This window comes from Urocitellus parryii, chromosome 8, assembly GCF_045843805.1.
Source record: "Urocitellus parryii isolate mUroPar1 chromosome 8, mUroPar1.hap1, whole genome shotgun sequence".
NCBI lineage: Eukaryota > Metazoa > Chordata > Mammalia > Rodentia > Sciuridae > Urocitellus > Urocitellus parryii.
Window position 1 is genome coordinate 132,102,808 of NC_135538.1, and position 13,150 is coordinate 132,115,957.

General features: G+C 36.3%; 1 protein-coding gene and 1 pseudogene across 1 annotated transcript in view; one reads left to right on the forward strand and one right to left on the reverse strand.

Moving 5' to 3' along the window:
- Positions 1-13,150, reverse strand: part of Gmds (GDP-mannose 4,6-dehydratase) — a 632,956-nt gene that overhangs the window by 447,900 nt on the left and 171,906 nt on the right. The gene's annotated exons all lie outside the window — the stretch shown is intronic.
- LOC113189884 (chondroitin sulfate N-acetylgalactosaminyltransferase 2 pseudogene) overlaps positions 1-13,150 on the forward strand; it is a 30,308-nt pseudogene that overhangs the window by 11,905 nt on the left and 5,253 nt on the right.

The window sequence follows — 13,150 nt, forward strand, 5'->3', positions numbered from 1 at the left end:
GGCCGGTTCCGCCCCTCAGCAGGCTTTGGGCCCGCTCTGCTGGTGTTCACAGTCCCCCGCCTACCTGCAGACACTGGGGGAGGGGACGGGCCTAGCCCTCAGCCGTCCGCCGGACCTGTCCTTGTGGGTCCGGTCTGCGTTCCCCACCGGCGCGTGTAGCTGCTGTCACTTGGCTGGTTGCTGGTCCTGACCCGCCCGCCCGTGGCTTGCAGGTTGGCCTCGCTTGCAGGCACTGGGGGAGGGGCCGGTTCCGCCCCTCAGCAGGCTTTGGGCCCGCTCTGCTGGTGTTCACAGTCCCCCTCCTACCTGCAGACACTGGGGGAGGGGATGGGCCTAGCCCTCAGCGGTCCGCCGGACCTGTCCTTGTGGGTCCGGTCTGCGTTCCCCACCGGCACGTGTAGCTGTTACTCCAGAGCGGGAGGAATGGCCGCGGGAGGAGGGAGAAGGCGTGGGACGCCGCTTTAGGCTAGGCGACCTGGAGCCGGGCGGGGAGAGGGGTGCATGCAGGGACGCGTCTGGAGGCCGAGGCTCCGCGAAGGGCCGGGACAGGGGGAAACGACGGGAGCGGGGGACCCGGAGAGGTGGGGAGGGGCGGTGGCCGTCGGGGCAGTGGGCTCATTTTTCTTTAAGGCTAAGTAAGATTCCCTTGTGTACATGTACCACTTTTTTTTAATCTATTCATCTGTTGAAGAGCATCCAGGTTGGTTCCATAGTTGAGCTATTGTGAATTGAACTGCTATAAAATATTGATGTGGCTCTGTCACTATGGTATGCTGATTTTAAGTCCTTTGGGTATAAACCAAGGAGTGGGATACTGGGTCAAATGGTGGTTTCATTCCAAGTTTTCTAAGGAATCGCCATACTGCTTTCCATAGTGGTTGTACCAATTTGAAGTCCCACCAGCAATATATGACTGTACCTTTTTTCCCAACACTTATTATTGCTTGTATTCTTGAGAGTTGCCATTCTGACTATAGTGAGATGAAATCATAGAGTAGTTTTTATTTGCATTTCTCTAATTACTAGAGATGTTGAACATTTTTCCATGATGTTGGCTGACAGTATTTCTTCTTCTGTAAAGTCTCTGTTTCAATTTCTTAGCCCATTTATTAATTGTATTATTTGGTTTTGTGGTGTTAAGTTTTTTGAGTTCTTTATATATCCTGAAGATTAGTGCTCTATCTGAGGTGCTTGTAGTAATGATTTTTTTCCCATTCTGTAGGCTCTCTCTTCACATTATTGATTGTTTACTTTGCTGAGAAGAGACATTTTAGTTTCCATTCCATTCATTGATTCTTAATTTTACTTCTTGTGCTTTAAGAGTGTTGTTAAGAAACTCAGGTCCTAAGCCAATATGATGAATATTTGGGCCTACTTTTTCTTCTATTAAGCGTAGGTTCTCTGTTCTAGTGCCAAAGTCTTTGATCCACTTTGAGTTGATTTTTGTGCAGAGTAAGAGAGAGAGGTTTAATTTCATTTTGCTACATATGGATTTACAGTTTTCCTAGCACCATTGGTTAAAGAGGAAATCTTTTCTCTAATGTATGTTTTTGGCACTTTTGTCTAATAGATAACTCTATTTATATGGGTTTGTCTTTGTATCTTCTAATTTGTACCATTGGTCTACATGTCTGTTTTGGTGCCAATACCATGTTTATTGTTGTTGTTGTTGTTGTTGTTACTATAGCTTTGTAGTATAATTTAAGGTCTGGTATTATGATGCCTCCTGCTTTACTTTTCTTGCTAAGGATTGCTTTGGCTATTCTGGGTCTCTTATTTTTCCAGATGAATTTTATGATTGCTTTTTCTAGTTCTATAAGGAATGATGTTGGGATTTTAATTGAAATTGCATTAAATCTGCATAATAGTTTTAGTAGTATGTCTTTCTGTATTATCAGATTTTCCCAAGAAATTGACAATTCCACCAATTTAAAAATCATAGTTATTCTTCAAAAAATAAATTAAATTATATCTTTTTTATTAAAATCTGCCTGGTACCCTCAAATAAAATATGTCTCTTAAATAATCTGTAGTCAAATTAAAGGAATAAAAATGGAAAAATACAGAAAGTTATTTCTTTTATGTTTCAGAGTGCTAAGAAATCAATATCAGATAAAATCAATATAACACTATAAATTAGAATTTGCTGCAGTCCAAAAACCACATGTAGCTAGTGGGTATTTTAAATGTGACTAGTGCAGCTAAGAAACTAGATTTTAATTTCCTTTGAATTCAACTAATTAAAATATAAGTGTGAATAGTCACATGTTCATAGCTGCCATATCAGGCAACACAGGTCTGGCAGCACATTGAGCTATACCTTGCAGCACTATCTTGAGCCTCATCCTACAATATTTTATTAATATCTCAGGTATTTCAATGATAAAAAGCTACAATAAGTGATTAGTAATTTGGAAGGAGAAATAATGCCCCTGAAGCAGATATTAACTATTGGTACCAAGGTCCACATCTAGTACATATAATGAAATCAAATACAGTGTTGAAGGCAATAATGGACCTGTGAGATCTTAACATCTAAGGATATGGTAGCCATCTTCATTTTTGTGAGCACTAATATTCACACAAGGAAACTGCTGCACAACACATTCCTTACTGTATGTCCCATTGTTAATTAGCAATGACTATATAAACTGAATAAAACACCAAACCCCCAAAACAAACACAAAAAGTGTCACAAATTATGATGGTGTAGGTGCATTGGTATACAAGCAGGGAAAGGAAAATAAACAGACTTTGATTAACTGAGGCTCAAAATGCCAAAAGTATGACAATAACTACTCAATGAAGCTGATAGCATCATGGCTATACATAGATGGAAACTGTCTCCAAAGTGAAGGAGGACAGCCACTCTACCCTCTTAAGGCTATTGGTTGTGCCTGACTTGTGGACTGTCAGCATATCACACCAAAAGCAAAGCTTTATCCATCTAGAATAGTTTTCATTAATAGGGACCAGGATAGTATGGAGGGCTGAAAATCACATCTGTGGAAGATTGGAGAAAAGCCTAAGAAGATTTAACTTGGAATAACAGGTCATAATAATTCTTATCATGTTGTAACTCTCCTGATATATCTGGGAAAAAGTAAAATAGAAGAGAGATCTAACTCATTTTCCTTATTCTGGAGGTAAAAGTTAAAGGCAGAAAGATCTATTCTGAACATGGGAACTTTCAAATAAAGTCTTCTGAAGGTGGTAACAAAGATGTTCAAGAACATTGCTATCCACCACACTGAGGATCACTGTGAAGGATGTGGAGGACAGAAGCAGGGAATGGAGAAGAAACCATCAAAGCCTATACTTGGAAGTTCAAGCAGAGAATAAAAGAAAATAATTTAGTGTTCATAACTGCCATATAAATCAAAGTTGCACTTGGGAGGCAGAGCTAGATCTTCTAATCCTCAATATAGACTCTCCACTAGAATAGAGTAATTCACAGGTGTTCAAGTTGTTTTAAAGGTAATAGGCTTCAGCTGCAGCTGCTGGAGTAATGTCCATTAAACATGCCATCATGTACAGAGTTTCTTTATGAACGCAATACAGAGTTATACATATCTGAAAATATATCATTTATCAGAACTAGAATTTTCTTTAAATTTAAAAAGGGAGAATTTGGTCATTAGAATAATTATAAGCTATTCCATAGTTTTGTTTATAGTGTTTATAATTACCCCATTCATAATTGATGTTAATAGAAAATGATTTATTATTGAGACATAAAATTTGTACATCCTTATGGAGTAATTCAATACATATATACATTGTGTCACAATCAAATTAGGATAATAAGCATTTCTATCTCTTCAACCATTAATTGCTTTTGTGTGTTGGAAATTTCATGCTCTTGTTAATTTTAAACATATCACAGAAATTGTTTTTTCATACACTTGTTGGCTGCTGTGTGTCATCTTTTGAGACACTTCTGATTATTTCTTTAGTCCATTTTTTAAATTGGATTATTCAGGTTTTTGTTTTCATGATTGTTTTTAGTTCCTTGTGTATTCTGGATATTAACCCTTTACTGAATGAATGGTTTGCAAATATTTTCTCCCATTCTGTGGGTTGCCTCTCAGTTTTGTTCATTATTTTCTTTGCTGCACAGGAGATTCTCATCTTGATACAATCAAATTATTGTATTTTCACTTTTGTTGCCTGTACTTTTGTGATCCTAACTGAAAAATCATTGCCTACACCATTGCCTATGTTTTCATGTAGTATATATGTCTTCAAATGTATCATAGATTGTTTTAACAAAAGTTACCCTACTGTGCACTAAAGAAAAACCAGAATATATCCTCCACTACATGTTTTAGAGCTCCTTACTTAACTACCGTCCATTCCCCTCCCAGCTTCCCACCTGGGGTTTAACATTTAGATATTTGATCTATTTTCAATTGATTTTTGTGTTCAGGGAGAGGAAGGGGGAGAAGTTTCAATCTTTCATTTATGTATATTCATTTTTTCCAGCATCATTGCATGTTCTTAGCACCTCAATAAAATCTCAGTTGGCTATATGAATGCACAGTACCAAGCTGTTTTAGCTTTGCAGTATGTTTCAAAGTCAAGTATTAGGATACTTCCAACAAAACCCTCTATCCCATTCAGGATCCCTTTGGCTACTCTGGGTTTTTTGTGGTTCCATATGAATTTAGGATTGTTTTGTCTGTTTGTATAACTTCATTGAACCTACAGAACATTTGGGAGAGTATGGTTATTTTAACAACATTGATATTTTTTCCTATCCATGAACACAGGATATTTTTCCAGTTCTATGTGTCCTGAATATATCATCATTTTTTTAAAGACAGAGAGAGAGAGAGAGAGAGAGAGAGAGAGAGAGAGAGAATTTTTTAATAGTTATTTTTTAGTTTTCGATGAACACAACATCTTTATTTTATTTTTATGTGGTGCTGAGGATCAAACCTAGAGACCGCGTGTGCCAGGCAAGCATGCTACTGCTTGAGCCACATCCCCAGCCCCTCATCAGTGTTTTTTAATTTTCATTGGAGAGATTTGTTGCTCTCATTTATATTTACTCCTAAATAATTTTTTTGAGTTTTTTTGTTTGTAGCTGTTTTATTAATTTGCTTAGAAAGATTCTAAAAGTGTTGTTCAAGTGCTATGGGGGAAAAATTTCAGATGTTCAGAGAGGGCATTGGCCTAAAAAGAATCTACAAGTAATAAACAGGAACTTCTTTAAAAATGAAGATAGGAAGTGCCATTTTCAGTACTGGCATTAAAGCCTAGTTTTTGAACTTTTTGAATTTTACAAAATAAGTTTTACAGCTGATATAACCAAAAAATAATACAACCATACTTTTTAAATAACAAGAGAATGTACAGGTAAATATAAGCATGCCTCCTTCTTTCACACACTATTTTTTCTCTTGATCTATTCTTGTCAGTCTATAAACCACACAAACAATGCTAGCGATATAAACACCCACATTGTACAGGTGAAAAATCAACTTAGTTTACACACCAGCTTCCCCAAGTGATGATAGTACCTGGTATCCTCCCCCCAGACTTCTCTGCCTGTCTCTGTTCCTTGGTTGTGCACAGCAAGCGCCTCACTACTTAAACTATCTATGACAGCCATGAGAGCCAGGGAGGGGCCTCCATAATGGTGGGCTTTTTATCCTTAAATACACAATAGGAAGCAAATTTTATTTTCAGGTCTTGGATAAACACAGCTTAAAACAGCAAAACAAAATGAAGCTAGTTTCTAAGTTCTATAATTATATGAAAACTATTCATCCACTCATTCAAACAATATAGCTGAGTACCTATTATGAGCCATCACCATTCTAGACTCCATTGCATGATATCCATTCCAGGAGGTACAGCAAAAACAAAATTTCTGCCTTTGTGGATCTCATGATTCAGGCAGGGGAAGAAGGCCATTAAACAACATGAATAAGTACAATGTATGGGGTATGGTAGAAGAAAGTGCTATGGAGTAAGGAACTGGGTACAGGCAGAATGCAAGTCACAGAGAGTAAGGGAGCCGCTTACTAAGAAGGTGACCTCTGAAAAAACTCAAAGAAAGAAGCAAGCCATTGAAGGCCTCCAAGTGCAGAAGGCCCTAAGGCAGAAGCATGGCTGACCTGTCCCAGAGTCAGCAAGAAAGTCAATATGACTAACAGCTGGGGTAGAGGGAGAAATGTGCAGACAGGCCCTGGAGACCTCTACAGAACTGACCAATTGCTTATTCACTGCCTTCCCCATCCACCCTCATTTACTCACACTCTGCATTCCTGAACCTCATAGCCTCTGTATACGGGGTAAAAATGGGAGTTCATAACCCACTTGAACCAAAGTATGAAATATGATATATCAAGAACTATGTAATGTTTTGAACAACCAATAAAAAAAGAAAAAAAAAGAAGTTATTATAAATAAGAAGTCTTAATGGTATTTTGAATATAAAGGAAAACATTTTGCTATAGATTGATTGTTTGCCCCAAATCTACCCAAGTATGGTGTGCTTTCACTTTCACTAAAGAGTGAAAGTGATATTATATGTATTGATCATACTAAAGATCTTAAATGGTTACCAATTCACATTATTTAAAACTACCTACTTCTGTAGAGATGATTGTTATAAATGTTTATCCAAGACCCAAATTTAATAATAGGAGACGAGGACAGAGGAAAAAAATGTGTGTACTGATTTAAATTCTATCTCATAAGTCATTCTTTATTCATACAATACATTAAAAGCTTTCAACTGTTTTTATAGCTATGAGTTTTGACTTTAAAACCTGAAATCCTAAGCCACTGCAAGGTAGTTGGCTTGGATTATTTCCTAGTGCTAAAAGTTTGGCAGCTAAATAAAACTGAGAACTATATGTTAATCATTCACTCAATATTTTCTAGACCACAATTATGCATAGATCAGCATAAGAAACCAAAGAAACACCACCAGCAATATTCCCTGCACTAGCCCAGAAACAATTTCCCATCTGTGGTCTCAAGAGGGGAAGCTTCCCAGGGACTCAAGAGATACATCTCCCCCATGACCTGGAAGGGGCACTCCTGGTGACCTGCATGTCATGTGCAGCAGCCCTCTTCCAGGTCCCTTTCTCCCTTGAATAAATGTATAGTCATTCCTGGGTATCCACAGGAGATTGGTTACAGGACTCCTGCTCCATACAAAAACTCCTGGATGCTCAAGTCCCTTATTTAAAATCATCCTCCAGTCCACTTTAAATCATCTTTAAATGACTTACAATACCTAATACAATGCAAATGTGTTAGTAAGCAGTGCTTATATATCTGTACAGATACGACAGATATTTTTTTCAAATGTTTTCCAACCTCAGGTGCAGAATCTGCAAATATGGAAGGCCAACTAAATATTAGGAAATTTCACATAACTATACAAGTACATATAATTCAAAAACAAAAGTATAAATATCCTGGGTGCTGATTTTAAATTGCTGACCTACAATATTTGCTGCTTATGATGAAAACAGGGAAGAAGGATGCTATATACTTAGGATCATTTGGACTAACATGGATATTTGTGAAGATTACAAAAAACTGTGACAAATAAATATATTATCACTTTTCACTAAAATAAGAAAAAATCATTTTTCTTTAGCAAATATATGCATAAACTGAATTCAAAATATGACTGGTATAATTTTCAAGGCTAGACACTCTTGATATTTTTAAAACTTGCTTTTTGCTCTATTTATTTAGTTAGTTGTAGATAGACACAATACCTTTATTTTTATTTGTTTTCATGTAGTGTTGAAGATCAAACCCAATATTTCACACGTGCTTGGCAAACACTTTATCACTAAGCAACACAGCACTCTTTGCTTTTAATTAAAAATAACTGTTAATAATTCAAATCACCAAGTTTTCAATTATAGTGCTTTGATTTCATCTTAAAAACATGGTAAACAGCATTAGTCTAAAACTTATATTGAGGTCTGGGGACACAGCTCAGTTGATAGAGTGCTTGCTTTATATGCACAAAGCCCTAGATTCAATCCCCAGCACCACGGGGGGGGGAACCTATATTGAAAGATGAGTCATAATAGAAAGGATCAACTGGCAAAAAATAGTCTGGAGTTTCAAAATTCCCAGGAGCAGTTCTGTAATTTGAGGCAAATTAATCAATCTCTTTGAGCCTTAATTCACTTACCTATAAAACAAAGATATTCATAGTTCCTTCTCATTTGTGAGGGTTAAGAGATATCATGAACAAAGCATTTAACTTTTAATAAATTGCAGCTATTATTAATACCAGATTTTTGTTTGTTTAGAATTTGAATGGTCAGATCTATAAACATAGCATTTGCCCTAACAAGCCATGGATACAAACTAGCAGCACCCAAGCCCAGGACAGGAATTCTGTTTGTGACCATCAAAGCTACGTCCCTTGGGCATAACATACCTAGAATTTAAAGAATATCAAATAAATATCCTTTTTTTTTTTAGAGAGAGAGAGAGAATTTTTTAATATTATTATTTTTCAGTTTTCGGTGGACACAACCGCTTGAGCCACATTCCCAGCCCAAATAAATATCTTTTTATCAAAAAGAAGAAAAATAATAACTATCCCTGCAGAATGCTTTAATATACTTCACAGTTGGGATTGGCCCAAAAGTTTTGCATCACTTCCTGCTGTAAAAGATACTTTGATATTTCTGCTTCCTGCTGCAAAAGATACTTTGATATTTCTGATATTGAATATATTCAGTAAGCAAAAGGAAGGTCTTCAATTTCTTAAGAAGTTCATTTACATGACAAGGTGGTGGTTGGTTGTACTTTTTTAAATTTGCAGGTAAATATAGGCCAAAACATATATTCCATTCTTAAGATCTAAAACCCCAAGGAAACAAAAAGCACATATATTCACTACCACAACCAAAGTGGTTGTACTTTCCATAATGGAAGACAATATGAAAACAAACAAAACCCAACCATAATAAATGTGAAGTATAACACTACTACTAAAATCAAACTTTAATAAATGAGTATATAAAATGTTTAAGAAACTGCTAACACTATAGTTAAAATCTTTATAAGGCCAACTCTTGCAGGCATGTTCAAAACTCAATAAAAAGTTGGATGTCACAATGGCTGTGTGAAACATGCATAATCTAGAGGAAACAAAGCACTTGTGGAACCCAATGTCTAAACAGCCCTAAATAATATTCCACCTGTCATTTATCAAACAATTTGGCCCAACTCCCTAACAAGACAAAAGTCACTATTGTTGCATGTCAAATGTGCTAAGAGAACAGATTGGGAAAAGCTATTTGAAGGTTAGAAATACTCCAAGTATTTCAAAAGAAAAGTAATAAATAAAACGTGTTAATGCCCAATATTACTGGTCAAAAATAGTCAAGAAAAACAAATGTTACTATTAAAGCTACATACCCAAGTGATGGACAAATTGAGTTATATAAATAGGTGCTCTGCAAATAAAGATTCAAGAATGGATAATTAATTACACACCATGTGGAAAAGATATTGCACAAATGTAAAACATCAACAAGTGGAACCTAATGGAATGTTTTCAAAATACAAAGAGCAGATCTCACATTTTCCATTTCCTGGAAAGCAGACCTGTCGTAAACTGTGCTTTCATACACTAAATTGATACTAAAAGGCAATTCAGGTTTGAGGAACTACTCCTTCAATATTCTAGATTTGTAAACATTAAATGTATCAGTAATCATAATTGTATGTATGTAATTCCTATAATTTTCAGTATGTCAAAATTTATCAAAGTATATTGGAAATAAGGATGAGAAATAACAAACCCAAGAAAAGGTTTTAAAAGACACTTTAAGGAGGGAAAAAAAAAAAAGAAAGAACAGAGGGAGAGAAAGAAAATACACATTTTAACCAACCACATTTACACACTAAAAGCAAATACATTCTTGCTGAATGTTTCCCATTATTTTCTTCCCTAGGACTGATTGACATTTTTTTAAGAGAGAGAGAGAGAGAGAGAGAGAGAGAGAGAGAGAGAGAGAGAGAGAGAGAGAGAGAGAGAGAGAGAGAGATAATTTTTTAATATTTATTTTTTAGTTTTCGGCAGACACAACATCCTTGTTTGTATGTGGTGCTGAGGATCAAACCCGGGCCACATGCATGCCAGGCGAGCGCGCTACTGCTTGAACCACATCCCCAGCCCCTTGATTGACATTTTTGTCTGTGTGAAGAGAAAGACTGTTTCTCCCTATACCTAGGATGCAGGACACTTCCTCCTTTTCTTCCCTTTCCACAACTCCCTATAATTTCTTCCCACTTTATTAATTACCCCCTTTTTAATCCTTCGGTCAAGTCACTTGGTTTAACTTTCTGACACAAGCCCTGATACTGAGGTGGGGGCAGCCAGGCTGGTATGGGGAGTAAGAGGTAGCTCTGCCAGTTTCAGAGTAGCTAGGCTGACGTCATGCCAGCTGATTCTTTAGCAAGGCCATACTATTACATACTATTAAAAAATGATTTTTTTTAAGGAGGGAAAAGCATTCCATTTATATTTCTATAAACTTTCCAATAACTCAATCAGGTAGGTATTATTATCATCTATGTGTTATGTATAAGAAAACTGGAGCACAGAAAGTTAAATGGCCTGTCCAAGGTTACAGAAGCTAGCAAGTGGCAAATGAAGATCAGAGCCCAGAACATCTAGCTCTAGAGCCCATAGTCCGAACCACTAATATGCTACTTATTGCCCTAGAGGTCTCTTCTCTGAAATTCCATTTAGAGCCCTGAAATAGCAAACCAAGTAAGAAACTTTAACATATAAAATATGAGTGTTGGTAGTGGGGGAGCCTGGGATAGAAGGTCCATAGGAATTCTCTGTATGTTCTTCTCAATTTTACTTGGGACCAAAAACTGCTCAAAAAATAAAGTTTTTTAAATTTGTTTTATTTTTAAAAATTAATAAAATGTAGGTGAAAACACTATTAAAACTTATCTTTATTACAGACTGATATAAATCTCATAATAAATAGATATGGAGGAAAATAAATCAAAATACATTTACAAATTAATGAAAAGTGAGGTTCTTGAAGAGAAGACAGAAGTGATATTTTACCTCTCTGGGTTTCAGAAGAGGCAGGGAAACTATTCAATCCATCAATCAAATAATAAGTGGATTTGAATCAAACCAAAGAGAGGAAAGTATAATGTGAGACATTCATAGTTACATATATGTCCAGGTCTAGGAAAGGGGAGCTGTCTGTGTGTTAAAAACTAGACAGCTTCCAGTGCCCACAAGCCTAAGGTGCATTGTTTCAGGGGAAGGAAGTGAGAGAGAAAGCTAAAAAGATCTTAGGCCACATGGGCCTAGGAGTACTTGAGTCAGGGCTGAGCAGAAGCACATAAGAATGGAAAGTACTGGGAGAAGTGGCTCTGGTGTGATGGCTTCTGAGAAGATGATGAAAAGGGTGTTTACATATGAAAAGTTTGGCAAGATTTCAAATATGCTTTTCATATGTTTTCAACAGAGGAAAATTATTCAATTTTACTCCAGAATTAGGATTACAAGTCAGTAGTTCAGACACAACCAAAGTGAACACATATAAAACTGCTCCAAAATTAAGAAATATCTGACAATATCAAAGAATGCATGCAAACTAGAAAGCCTGGAACTGGAACCATTCTACCACATTAAAGACAAAAATAATTCACTCAAAAATCACTAAATACCCACCAATATCAGGTACCACAGGAATCTTTGGGGATAAAATTTATCTACGTAATTTATTTGTAAAAAAAAAATTTTGCACTGTTTTTTGATAAATACACACATAGTGAAATTGTTACTATAGGCAAACCAGTTAACATATCCATCATTTCACTGTTACCCCTTGACTTTGTATGGCAGAAGCATCTAAAGTTTACTCTTCTAGCAAAAATCTCAAATACAACTCTAAATATATTGAGTAACAATCTCATGTTTTACATTAGATATGTAACTTATTCATCCTCCACATCAGCATCACAATCAATTTTTTAAAATAATATAAAATTTGCAAGAAATAGTAACATTAAAGCATATAATTGCTATCATTGCCATGGTTCCAACAAAGTGTTACAGGTGCTCAAAAATATACTTTTTTTTTTGACAGGGGGATACCAGGAATTGAAACCAGGGTTACTTAACCATTGAGCCACATCCCAAGCCCTTTTTATATTTTATTTTTAGACAGGATCTCAGAAATTTGCTGAGGTTGACCTTGAACTTGTGATCCTCCTGCCTTAGCCTCTCAAGCTGCTGGGATTATAGGTGTGAGCCACTGGGCCGAGATGAAAGGAATACTTTCCATACAGGCAGTGATATGCTAAAATATATCTTAAACTAGATGAATAAAATTATATGCAAGTGTCTTCTCAATTATATAATTCCTGAAGATTATTATCAAAGTACACCTGTGTTCCAATGGTGATAGGCAACTTTCTCCAAGTTAAATTCACACTTCCTCAAAATAAACTATTTAGCAAGTTAATTCATGAAAAAATATGGTTTTAACTCCATTATCAGTAATTAAGCAAGAGGCAGTCTTTTATATAAGAAATATATGTTAAATGTGATAAAACAAAGATATACTTTCTAGGGAAGGGAGAAGTACAGAACAATATGAATATATATATATATATATATATCCATCCAAGCATCTTATTTAATTTTATTTATTATTTCACAAGCATAGGCCATGATCACAAAGAGTCTATAATGTTTCTATCCTTTTCTATTACTATCATACCTACAGAAAAGAAAACTTAAATATAAAATGAAAAATACCTTGTCCAAGCACACTCATCTAGGAAATAATAGAGTTTGGCCTTAAATCCAGACTTAAGAGCCATGCTTTAAAAGCCTTCCCTACACTGCCTCTTGCTAAAAGAAGCCTAGCTAGGGGGATGATACAAACTCTAGCTCAAACTGTCTGGTGACTGCTAAAATATGATCATAACTCAGAGAGTAGAAACTTGGTTTATTGTATCATGCCTTTCCTAGTGGGAGGATGGGGAGGCTCTATGAGGTTTTCCATACCTCATTCCTTAGTCAGTCATCTGTATCTACCCAGTACCTACATGCTGCCACTATGCTAGGGACTCAGAAATGCAGTCTCCAGGACAGAATCTGGCACCC